Source organism: Anastrepha obliqua, chromosome 4 (genome assembly GCF_027943255.1).
Source record: "Anastrepha obliqua isolate idAnaObli1 chromosome 4, idAnaObli1_1.0, whole genome shotgun sequence".
Lineage (NCBI taxonomy): Eukaryota > Metazoa > Arthropoda > Insecta > Diptera > Tephritidae > Anastrepha > Anastrepha obliqua.
Window position 1 is genome coordinate 45,923,243 of NC_072895.1, and position 13,388 is coordinate 45,936,630.

Genomic DNA, 13,388 nt, shown 5'->3' on the forward strand with positions numbered 1-13,388 from the left:
ATTCCCATCAGCTATCAAACCTGAATGAGGCACTTAAAAAAAAATCGACCGTCTTTAGTGAATAGACGCAAAGTTTTGTTTCACCACGACAAAACAAGACCTCATACTCAAGGCAAACATTAGGCAAGCTGAACGAGCTCGGATGAGAGCTAATGCCGCATTCACCATACTCTCCGGATATTGTACCTTGTGATTATCACCTTTTCCGTGGACATCAATCGCGTATGAGTAAGAAGAACTACTCCTCAAAAGAAGATATAAAAAGGGATGTCGAAGCGTATTTTGGCTCCAAGGACAAACAATTTTTTGAGCAGGGAATTAAAAATGTGCCTAAACGTTAGGAAGACATTGTGAATAATGAAGTAAAATATATTATTGATTAATATATGTATATGTACAGGGTTGGCCATATTAAACTGACCCATGTGATTATTAAAAAAATATGGAAAAAGAAACATTTTTTTGTGTTTCATTGTGAAAAACATTTAATTTAGTTCAAGGAGATTCGTTTACATCACTTTTTGAATATGATATCGCGCAAGTGGTCGCCCTTAGCTCGTATAGCGTAATGTGCCCGTTTTTCGGCGTTTTCCATAGTTTTGGCCAGCGTCTCGGCCGATATGGCGGCTATTTCCCGTCGGAGAGGTATGGTTCCTTCGGCAAAATTTCTTATTTTGATCCCTAGAATACGATTTTCACAGAGCAATGAGCGATTTTGAAATCGACCCGCCCTAATGTATATATGATATATATATATATATGTAAACTACAAGGGATGAATGGCATATGTAGTGAAACGTTTCTAAACCTCCTAAATTCCTAAAGATGAACCCATATATAAGTAGAATAGATCCCAGATAATGCTGCAATATTCGAGGTTTGATCGAACTAGAGAAAAAAAAGGAGAAATTCTTAAGCGTACAAAGATTCTGGAACTGCTCGCTACAAAGCCGAGCATAGATCTAAACTAGGCCATGATAAAATCTATATGTCTAGAAAACTATATTTTCGATGTAAATATGGTCCGCAAGTTTTTTTTTCATACATTTTTGTGAGGTTGCCCAACTTATAATCGATATCAATCGCAACTTTGCGTCTACTGAGGGACAGGTGCTGGTATTTACAGACATTAAGAAGTAAAGAGTTATCACCACACCAACTTTTCAGTCTTGATATGTCAAAAACGTCTGGAATGTCATTAACAAAAACAAGGGGTCCCGGCGGTCTAGAGCTTGGGTAGTTTCACGAACTTTTTTTTTGCACTAAAAAAATGAAAAACGATATTTAAATTTGTTGACATTTTATTTAACTTCTTTTACATACAAAAAAGAAAAATAAAATTTGTTTATTTTAATAATTTAAAAAATGGCGCTGATGTTGACCCTTCCGAAATATTGGATCTGAACGGTGTTGTGCATTTTGGCTCTCCTATTTATCAAAAACACAAAAACCAAAAAAAAAAAGATTAATCATTATGACTGTAGCTATGCCCCGTACTAGAAAAAGTACAAAATGGCGAGGCCTTGAATTTGTCACTCTAAAAATCGGGTTGTATTCAGTTTTGTAATAAAAAAAATAAGAAATAATTGAAATAATAATATGATTCTAGTACGGGCGATAGCCATTGATGTTGTGAACAACATATTAAAATTTCAGACGATTAGGTTGAATAATTTTTATTATTATTATTTTTTTTTTTTTTTGACAACACCAGGCCGAAAAAAGTAGTTTCGAGATAAATAAGTTTAAAGTTTGAGGTACAGGAGCGCGCGGACCGCTCTCTACCTAGTTAATGGACTGTAGAAACTATAATATTGGGAATTTTCGCAAAAACATTTCACAGTATATTCTTAAAAGCCTATACTTTCGAAATATTAAAAAAACAAAATATCGATTTTTGAAGTTTCTAAACCACCGGGTTAAGAACAATAGTGACCCGAGATGGCTACCTTGAGGCACACCTTAGGTAACTTTAATGGCAACAGAATTTATATAATTTATACGAACGTATTGAGTTCTATCTGTGAGATAAGTTGCAAGCCACTTAAGTAGGCTAGGGTGAAGACCAACCGAACCCAGCTTTTTAAGTATGATACTGTGGCTGACTCTATTGAACACCTGTTTCAATTTGTTTTAAGGCAAAATTTGCGAATAATCTTAATTTAGTAACAATATATCTACCCTTAACAAAGCCATACTGATAAGGCAAAGTGAGATCTGAAATTTGAAAGATAATCAAATCATGAATCAATTTTTCAAAGAGTTTAGGTGTACTAGCGATTTTGCAGATCGGGCGATAATTTTGGCCATCCGACTTGCTTCCAGACTTATGTGCCGTTTTGATAAAAGCTTTTTTCCAGTTATGTAAAAATTCACCAAAAACCAGCTATTTAAAGATAATTGTTAACGGTTGGGCTAACAATATGAATTAAATGTTATATATATTAATAAATATTATTTTTTATTGAATGCCGAAATCCTAAACTTACACAAAACGTTACACTTCTTAACATTAGCCATTCCATATTATCTCATATTTCTCCCTATTCACCTCCAATCACCACCCAGTGTACACAATGAATACTGATTTCCATGATCAGTGAAGCATTAAACGCTAATTGCAATTCGAACTATTGAATGGATTAATTTCAATGCAAATTCTAAATCGCCAGCTCTCATCCACTCTGCTAACTGCTTTCAGTTGCTTAAAAAGCGAGCACTCTACATACATACGCGTGTATATTTGGACATTTGCGTATTATATGCACAAGCGCAGTCAGACATAAATATTCGCATATGTACAGTAAATCAAAAAAGTATTCGTTGCAATCAAAACAAAACTTTATTTTTTGAACTCTTTACAATGCTCGGGACCTTCAGTACCACGCTCTCTTTCAACACAAATCTCAAATTCAAAAATTTGCACAGAACATCCAAAATTTAATAAAATATAATCTGGTCAAAATGAATGCCAAAAAAGTATACGCCTCGTAGCTTATAGAAATATTATAAATAATTGTATCCAATGATAAATGTCTATCACATTTTTCTTGGCTCAAAATTCCCAATTACCTTAACATCAAAATAACAAAACTTTACACCAAATACATATAAATTTGGTTTATTGCTTCTTGAAGAAATTTCTTAGTTCCTACTTGTTACTCTTACCAGTTTTCTGCTCCAAACTATGTGCAATATGCAGAAGAGGCCATCTTTGACCAACAGAGGCCGAATTGTCTTCCATCAGGACAACGCCAGGCCACACACATCTTTGGTGACGCGCCAGAAGTTCCGGGAGCTCGGATGGGAGGTTCTTTTGCATCCATTGTATAGTCCGGATCTCGCACCAAGTGATTACCACCTATTTCTGTCCATGGCGAACGAGCTTGGTAGTCGGAAGTTGTCCACAAGAGAGTCCTGTGAAAATTGGCTCTCCGAGTTTTTTGACAATAGGGAAGCGAGCTTCTATAAGAGGGGTATTGTGAAGTTGGCATCTCGTTGGGAACTCGTCATCGAACAAAACGGCGCATATTTGACTTAAATCGCATTATTATAACCCATTTTATGAACAATTGAAAATTCAATAAAAATACCGCAAGACTTTTTTGCCAACCTATATATTATTTTAAGCTTACCATAAAATTTTAAAGCATCAGCATAAGTAAAAATTGCAATTTCTTTCGAATCGTAACTTTACCAGTTTTCAAAATAATTTATTTCACTTATCACACTGACCTGCGGCACTCCACTAGCGTGTGCGCTCAAAATAGAGATAAAACTGAGATTGTTAGCTTCACTTCATAAAATGCATACTCACAACAATGCGGAGTAACGGTTTTTTATTCTAAAATAATATTTAAGGCGTAGTTGTTTGCAAAAAATTATTGACCGTCAGACGGTCTAAACGGTTAGAGGGTTAAAATCCAATACCTCTAAATTGATCACCCTTTATCTAAGAATTTTCCACCACCTCTACAGATAAGCTAAACAATTAGATTTTCGTAGGTGCGCCATAAATTTGGAATCAAATTTCGTGATATTAAGAGGTAGAACGCTCAATGCTTGAATGCAAAAACTATGCATACTTGCATACTTTTTTCGAAACAGAGAGGGTAAAACTTAAACAGGGTGAGAGACGAGTATTTTTTCGATACACTGTGTGTACATATGTATGCATGTTATCAGCTACCTTCAGCTAAGCACCAGTATTCAACATCATAATCAGCATTAATATGGACATTTTAAAAATCGCTGCCAAGCATTGTCCGCTTGTGCTTCATTCTTTCATCAATTTACTACTCTTCCACTACGCCATACTCGTATTCGCTGTCCTCTACAGACCTGCCATTCATGCACCTTGAACAGATGACACTTGAGGTCCAACTTATCGCAACTCAAGCCAGCTGCACTTCTCTCCTTCTCCACTTGTTGTAAGTGTACTCGTTTTATGTACGAGCATATTTGCTGAGTGTGGTATGCCAGCTACTGCAGAAGTACGAGGCAAAGGGCGGGCAGTGAATAAGTACGTATGTATGTATGTGCGATACGCAGTTGTTGGCTGTGGCAGCAATAAATGTGATAAAGTTGACAATAGGATATCTGCTTTTGTTGTTTTCCTTTCCGGTGGAAATGTGCAGCAAATGCTCCTGCGTGGCTGCTATTTGGTGTATATATGTAATACTGTATATGAAGGATGAGCTAGGAAGAGTTGAGTTACTTATAAAAGTGACCCGTATGACTTTCTTATGACCTTCAAAAAAAAACAACAACAAAAATACAAAAGTCGAAGGATATGCAATTATTCACAAAACAAAGCAGATGAGAACGCTTGCTAGTTAACTCAAGTTTTTAAAAGCACTTTAACAACGTTGTAAATGTTCAGGAAAACTTTATTTAAATTTAACACTGCAAAATGCAAAACTTTCTCAAATCATTAACGTTTTATAGCCGATATCCTGGGCAATTAAATTTTTAATTGCTCCAGACTTCAGCTGAGTACTTTAGTGTACCAACGGAATTTTTGCCGCTCCCCAAACACCTCTTCAGCTCGTTGGCAGACAGAAGTTGGACAAAAACACTAAAATGCTTTTAAGCGAAATTCTTTGGCCTCCCTCTCTCAATGGTGTGTCAGCTGTACATAAATTGAATGTGAAAGCCAGGAATAAAAATGTGTTTTGCGAAAAAAGCGTGAATAAAAAAATCCCTCGATGTCGCAATTATTCTGGCAGGATTTCCACAAAAAACAAATTATAAATAAAAAATGTAAGAAATACACCGATTTTACACGTTGCCCGGGCTGCAATGAAAATGCATTAACATAAACTTTATTGGATTGCATTGTTTACTACCGACTTTTAACTTGCATCGGCATTAATTTAACTCACAATGAAAATTTAACTTCGCAATTTTCGAGGAATTGCATTTTCATATTGCACGTTGATCTCAGCTACGCCAGCATTTCACGCATTGGTGTCAATTGGAATTTTCCTGTCACAAGCGTATCAATTTAAATTAATATCATCACTGTTGCGAAGCTGTTTATTTGGGCGTTAATTCTCATACTGTGAAATGGGGAAATGCAAAGCTTTTTTGAAGATTTCATGGCACTTTAGATTCGCGTTCAGCGAAAAAATTGAATGAAATTTCAAAATCATTTCATATAAAAAAATGGAACGAAGTGAAACTTTTTCATTTTTTCTCAACTCTATCCCACAATATGAAATAGCCAATATGCTTTCCTTCAGTAACATGCCGCACTACGAGACTTCGAAGAATAGTACAAATTTAAAATTATTATTTATGAAATGCAGACAATTTAGGGCATGACGCAATCTGGAGTGTTCTCGCGTGTAAAGGAGTGCCCGAAATAGTGCTCAGCCCTGTAAAGAATTTGTACACGGCCGCTTGCTGCCGTGTTAATCATGAAAATGTTTTGATTACAAATATTGAAGTACAAATCGGCGTGTGTCGGGCAGGGTTTGTGCTTTCGCTGCTGTTATTCAATTCAGTCTTGGGTCAAGTTATGCGGTAAGCTTTTGCCCAGAATAGATCATAGCCTGTGGTCAGAATGGATAGCTAGAAGCGAACATTTGGACTACGCGGATGTTATATGCTTGATAGCACACAAACATTCGCATACATCTTCAAAGTTAGGTTAGGTTGATATGGTTGCCCAGGGAATGGGCACACTTGGACGAAGAAAGATTCGTCCTTTGCGATGACATTATGGAGGTGTGAGGCGGGAGGGAAAGACCGGTGGGATACAGGGAGAGGGCGGGGAGGGGTGGTCCTGGGATGGTTAGGAGCGTGCGGATTACGAACGATGACTATGTTTGCATCGACCGCTTTATGCTGCTGATGAAATTCATCAGATTTTTAATGTCAGCGCCAGCTATATCAGCAGGCGTGACAAAGAAGTAGGAGCCAAGATGCCTAGATCTTAGCCCCGCCAGAGCAGGGCAGCTAAGGAGAAGGTGCTGAGATGATTCCACTTCATCCTCCATACATCCAGCGCAAAAAGGACTCGAGGTGATTCCAAGTCTCACTGCATGCATTCCTCGCGCATTGTGTCCTGTGAGAGAACCCACGAGATTAGAGAGCTGATATTTTGTCAGCCTCAGAAGCTCGCCCGAGCGCCTCCGGTCCACACGTGGCCAGAAGGATTTCGCGACCTTACACGTTTGTGTACTTGCCCAGCGCTCGCTGAGTTGGTGAGATGCCCATCTTTCCAGGAGCAGACCGCAGGTAGTCAGGGGAATCCCAATTCTCTCCCTTCGCGGGGAAATCACCTCGCATGCCCCTTGTCTGACCAGCTCATCCGCCTCACAGTTTCCAGCAATGTCGCTGTGACCAGGAGGCTGATGTTAAAGAATTCGGACGCAGTCGAAAGCGAGGTCAAGCATTCATTGACCAATTCCGAATGCACCGTTAATACGCATTTGAGCAGCCAATCAGCTGCCTCCTTGATTGCGGCTACCTCTGCCTGGAACATATTGCAGCGATCCGGTTGCCTGAATTTGAGCCTGATGGGGATCTCCTCGCAAAAGACTCCTCCAACCGTTCCTTCCAACTTCGATCCATCCGTGAACAAGTTCACCAGGCCCTGCCCCCAAGTGTAGCCCTGCGGAATATAAGTGGAGAAGATTCCGGTTGGACTAAACGAGGGTATACACTGATCCGTTGACAGAGGAATGAACTCAAAGTTTCTGAGGATGCTTGAGTGCCCATAAGTGAGATTAAGCTTATAGCTCCAGCCCCTCAGTCTGATTGCGGTACGCGTAGCGGCAATTCTGCCTGCGATGTCTACGGGTACCACATTTAACATTGCGTTGAGCGCCAGAGTAGGAGTCGTTCGAAGTGCCCCACTGATTAAAATGAGTGCCCACCTCTGAACTCTTTCCAGCTTCTTCACCAATGCCGTCTTCTCTAGTGAGTTCCACCAGACTATGACTCCATATAACAAGATAGGCTTTACAATAGTAGTATATACCCAGAAAACAACTCTAGGCGAGAGGCCCCATCTTTTACCAATTGCGCCCTTGCATCCATACAAGGCGATTGTTGCCTTCCTCACTCTATCCTCAATATTGGGTTTCCATGTAAGCTTGCTGTCAAGGATAATACCTAGGTACTTTACCTTGTCAGAATGCATCAGAGGAGCGCCCCTTAGTGAGGGAAGTTGAGCTCTGGGTATTTTATGTTTCCTCGTAAATAAGACGAGCTCCGTCTTAAGAGGATTCACCGACAGGCCGCAATCCGTTGCCCATCTAACAACTACGTTAAGATATCCCTGCATCAGGTTGTACAAAGAATCCACAAATTTCCCTCTAACGATTAATGCGACGTTATCCGCGTAGGCAATCTTCAAAGTTACACGCGGTCAGTAAACTAATTCTGCTATTTCGGTAACATTCTCACAAAATATGGCGGATCAGCAGCAGATATTCGCAATCGCATATCAAAAGGACATTCTGTCTTTGGTATGCTGGATACAGTCTGGCGATTGGTGCACATATCCAGACGTACGAAGGTGCGGATTTTCGCCACCAATGTAAAATCGGTGGTACTAAAGGGTTTTCCAATAACAGGTGTTATTTTTAATACCCAGCTATTTCGGTAGATGTCACTTTTGAAGGTGTCATTTTTTGATATTTAACAAGTAGAAACTACGCCATTAATAAAAATGGAACGACAGAACTAACATATAAAAATGGTGAATTTTGGCAGAGACCGTTCGTAAAATTCAAAAAATCGTCTTGAGTGATGAGGCCCATTTCCACCTTGGTGGCTTCGTCAACAAGCAAAATTGTCGGAGCTGGGGCTCAGAAAATCCAAGAGTTATTGTTGAAAAGCTTCTCTATCCTCAACGTGTGACTGTTTGATGCGGTTTATGGCCCGGCGGAGTCATTGGACCTTACTACTTCGAAAATAAAGCTGGATCAGCAGTTATGGTGAATGGCTTGCGCTATCGAGAGATGATTATGGCCGGAATTGGATGGTATTGATCTGGACAACGTTTATTTTCAACAAGACGGCGCTACGTGCCACAAGCAACGAAACCATTGATCTTTTTTCAAAATAACACCTCTTATTGGAAAACCCTTTATACGGTTCTAAGACATGGAGCCGGAACACGTGCGACTTGCTAAAGTTGCAAGTCTTTTTAATAGCTGGCCACGCAAAATCATGCGGATACTTCGGCCTTACACCATAAGTAAACTGACCTACGGGATATTACTAAATAAATGTCCACCCTCCTCGAAGACCGACGTCGCAAATGGAAGTGGATCGGCCATACATTGGGTAAGCTCCTGGACGACATCACAGGAGCTGTGTTGGATTAAATCCCGAAGGGAATCGCAGACAAGAAAGACCGGCCAACACCTGGAGACGATGCGCAGAAGGCAGGCTATTCGTCGAGCAAATAAAATATCTAGTTTTAAATAATCATATGACAATCTACATACATATGCATATAATTATATATATTATTTATAATATGTAAGAAGATAAAGCGAAAAACAAATATTCCAAAAAGTTTGATTATTAATTGTGGCTAAAACTTACATCATTTGTAAGTTGCATTCATCAACTACAAAAAAGTATTAGTAGTACGAGGGCGGTTCAATAAGTACCCGTGTTTGATGACAGAGGGCGTTCTTGAGGGGAATTGTTATCGTGTGCTGCCTTCTATCAAACGACGGCAAAACAAAATTTAGACTAATTGATAGGTTAGTTTGGATTTGGCAGCTATTCAAGTAAGACGTGTTTCGTGATTTTCGTTAAGATGGGAAAAGAGCAGTATCGCTCGGTAATTCGCTTTTATTTTGGATGGGGAAAAAGTGTGATGAGATAAAAGCAAAGTTGGATGCTGTCTATGGAAACGCTTCTAGGAATTTAAACGTGGCCGAACATCCGTTTTTGATGAGGAGCGATCAAGACGCCGGCAGACGTGGTTACCGAGGAAATCATCGCGCTGATCGATGAACGGAAGTATGCGAAGTAACAGAGGCCATAGCTGTGTCGACCGGAATGGCAATTAATATTTTATATGATAATTTGGCGATGAAAAAATTGCCGGCCCTATTGGTGCCGCGATTGCTCACAAGCAACAACAAGCGGATGCGGCTGTTAACTTCGAAGCAGTGTTTGGAGGCAGAAACTAAGGAACAATCAAAACATTGGATTTCTCCCAGTGAATGTGCTCCAAAGAAGGGCAAGTCAGTCCCATCGCGCGGTAAGGTCATGACGATGATTTTGTCGGATGCGAACGGCGTCATCCTCATGGATTTTTTAGATAAAGAAGTAACGATCACTGGACAATACTACAGTGAGTTATTGGACCGCTTTCACAAAAAATTGAAGGAGACACGGCCGCATTTGGCGAAAAAGAAGGTTGTTGTTTTACCACGATAACGCACCAGTACATTTATATGGAGTTGTCACCGGCGAAATGCATGAGTTGCGTTTTGAATTGCTGCCGCGTACCTCGTATTCATCCAATCTGGCTCCCTGTGAATTTTTCTTGTTCCCTAATATGAAGAAATGGCTCGAGGGGAAAAAATTTAGTTCAAACGGAGAAGTCATCGCCGAAACAGAGGCGCATTTTGGAAACTTCGACAAATCCTATTTTTGGAGGGGTTAAAAAAAATGGCCGGAGCGTTGGGAAAAGTGTATCTTTCTAAAAGGGGACTATGTTGAAAAATAAAAACAAAAAAAATTGAAGAAATGGTGTCTTCATGTCTAACACGGGTACTTATTGAACCCCCCGCTTATATATTTAAATTGCCGACCAAATACATAAGTTCAAGGTATACAAAGGTCGCTACCATTTTTTTCACATTTGCATTGAAAATGTGATAGAGACTTTGCTCTCAGCATTGCCAATTATTTTCCTCAACAGTGACGCTCACATGTCACTGTTCTTGCAAGATAACTGTTACCTTTTTCTACGAGCAATTATCAAAAACTTGCTTCTAGTACCGATCGGGTTCCATTCCAAAGCTGAATGTGCGAAAACGATAGACCCGTATTTCGTACGCTTAATGTTGTTATCTATACCTTTTTGCTTCGAGATTTTCCATCGTCTTTCATTAGAAATTGTTCTCGGCCAGGAAATTCTCATTATTCGCCGTAGGCAGCGATTGACGAAAAATGGCATCTGGTATATAACATCTTTTATTGTGTGCCACGCCTCGCTATAGTAAAGGAGCACTCTTGCTAAAGCGAGCGTTAAAAATTTTCAATTTTTGATTTCCATATTGGCGAACGGAAAGCGTAAGCCCGCTTTGCCTTGCTCAGGCGGTTATTTACATGCGTCGAGGTAAATACGCGAAGTTCTTTACATCATCAAGAATGTCGTTATCAATATGGGAAGGTTGCACATATTGTACGTTCGTAAATGATTTTAAGACCCACTTTGTGGGAAACATTTTTGTTGAAATGGATAATGTATCACAAATCTGGCATCACACATATTACTTAGACTTAAATGTCATTTATGTCAATTCATTAAATACACATTTTTTCACTTCGTGGTTGTTCAAATAATAAAGAACACGTTCGAACAAGACTCTGCGATATTTTTAATAGGTTATGGGCCCAGCACGCTTCCACTGCGCCTGGATAGTTCCCATTTAACCACAACTGCGAAACAAAGAAAAGATCTTGACAACAGAAGAAAATAAAAATCCATAGAAACGAAAAAAAGAAAAAAACGTGAAGTGCAAACTGAAAAATGAGTTTTTCGGCAATTAATATTGAACGTCTGAATAAAGAAAATTTTGATACCTGGAAAATACAGGTTGAGGCCATTTTAATAAAAAATGGGACGTGGAAATACGTGAATGGCAGCTGTATAAAACCAGAAGCGCCACCCGAAGCAGTGAACGAATGGATAGATAGCGATGCCAAAGCAAGGTCAGATTTGGTATTATCAATCTCTCCAACCGAATTACAGCAAATTAAACAATGTCGTACATCGAAGGATATTTGGGACAAACTTCATTCGGTATATCAATCCCGCGGACCAGCACGTCAAGCAATGCTGCTCAAATCGCTCATATTGCACAAAATGACACCCGGTGATGATATGCACGAACATTTGCGAAAATTTTTCGACATTGTTGATAAGCTTGTAGAAATGGATATGGTCGTCATAGATGAACTATTGACCATCCTGCTTTTGTATAGTATTCCTAACGAATACGAAACGTTCAGAATTGCAATTGAGACGCAAGAAAAACTACCGAAACTAGAAATGTTGAAAGTGAAATTATTAGAGGAGTTCGAAGCACGGAAACGAAATGAAGAAGCAGATCCCGAAGACGTATTTTATGCGAATAGACGTAACTTAAATAAAAGCAGAGGTCGACCACCAAACACAGCAAGGGAAGATCAACAGAAACAATCTTTCAAATACGCTTGTCACACATGCGGAAAGATAGACCACAAAGCAAGAGATTGTAAATCCAAAAATTTCAAGCACAGAAAGCCACAACAGAGGCAAGAACAAAACCATTCGTCGTGCAAAGTTGAAGAAATCGTTTTAGGTGCAAGCAGCGTAAATATGAGTGGCAGATGGTGTCTAGATTCAGGGGCATCGTCGCACATGTGTGCATTGCGTGAAAAATTTCGACATTTTAAAACCTTAAACGGCAAAACGTTAGCGTTAGCGAATGAGAGCTTTGCGAAAATAGAAGGGCGCGGAATAGTGGAAATCAAATCGAATACCGGTTGTAATGTTACACTTAACGAAACATTGTATGTGCCAGACCTCCGAACAAATTTGTTGTCAGTGCCAAAAATGACTCAGCATGGTCTTGAAGTGACATTTACCGGAAACAAAGCTATTGTAAAAAATGCTTCGACAGGCGCAAGAATCCTCGTTGCGGAACGAAAAGAGAATCTGTATTACGTTGAAGAACCCTTTGAATTTACAGCGATCGCCAACATGAAACCAACATCACTTCAAGATTGGCACGAAACCTTTGGCCATTTAAACGAAAGAGATCTAAAGGCAGTTATTGACAAGAAAAAAGTTATTGGAATAAACGCAAATACGAAAACAAACTTAACTTCATGCAGTACTTGTATTCAGGGAAAGCAGACACAGAAACCATTCCAGAAGTCGACTCGTGAAGCCATGGATGTTTTAGAGTTAGTACACAGTGACGTATGCGGGCCGATGAAAACGCAATCTTTTGCTGGCTCACGTTACTTTCTCACATTCATTGATGACAAGAGTCGGTGGTGCGAAATTTACTTTCTAAAACATAAAAGCGAAGTTTTAGAAAAGTTCAAAGAATATAAACGTTTAATGGAAAATCAATCTGGTAAGAAAATTAAATGTCTGCGAAGTGACAATGGAACTGAATACACAAGCAATGCTATGAGAAGTTTCCTCAAAGCCGAAGGTATACGACAAGAGTTTACTATCGAATACACTCCACAGCAAAATGGAGTAGCCGAACGGAAAAACCGAACCATCGTAGAAATGGCCAGATGCATGCTCATACAATCGGGACTTCCTCCAGCATATTGGGCAGAAGCTATCAATACCGCAAACTATTTACGCAATCGCTGTCCGTCACAAAGTTTAAATGGTGAAATTCCCTACCAAATATGGATGGGAAGGACTCCACATGTCAGCTATTTACAAAAGTTCGGCTGCACAGCGTACATGTTAAACAAAACTGCAAGTAAGTGTAAATTCAATTCGAAGTCCATAAAATGCATATTTGTAGGTTATTGCGACACGTCGAAGGGTTACCGCCTTTGGGACCCCGTCGCCAGAAAAATACGTCGAAGTAGAGACGTCGTGTTTGTCCCGCAACAGAATATAGACACATACGAAGAATTTTTAACGAAAGACATCGAAATACATTCGC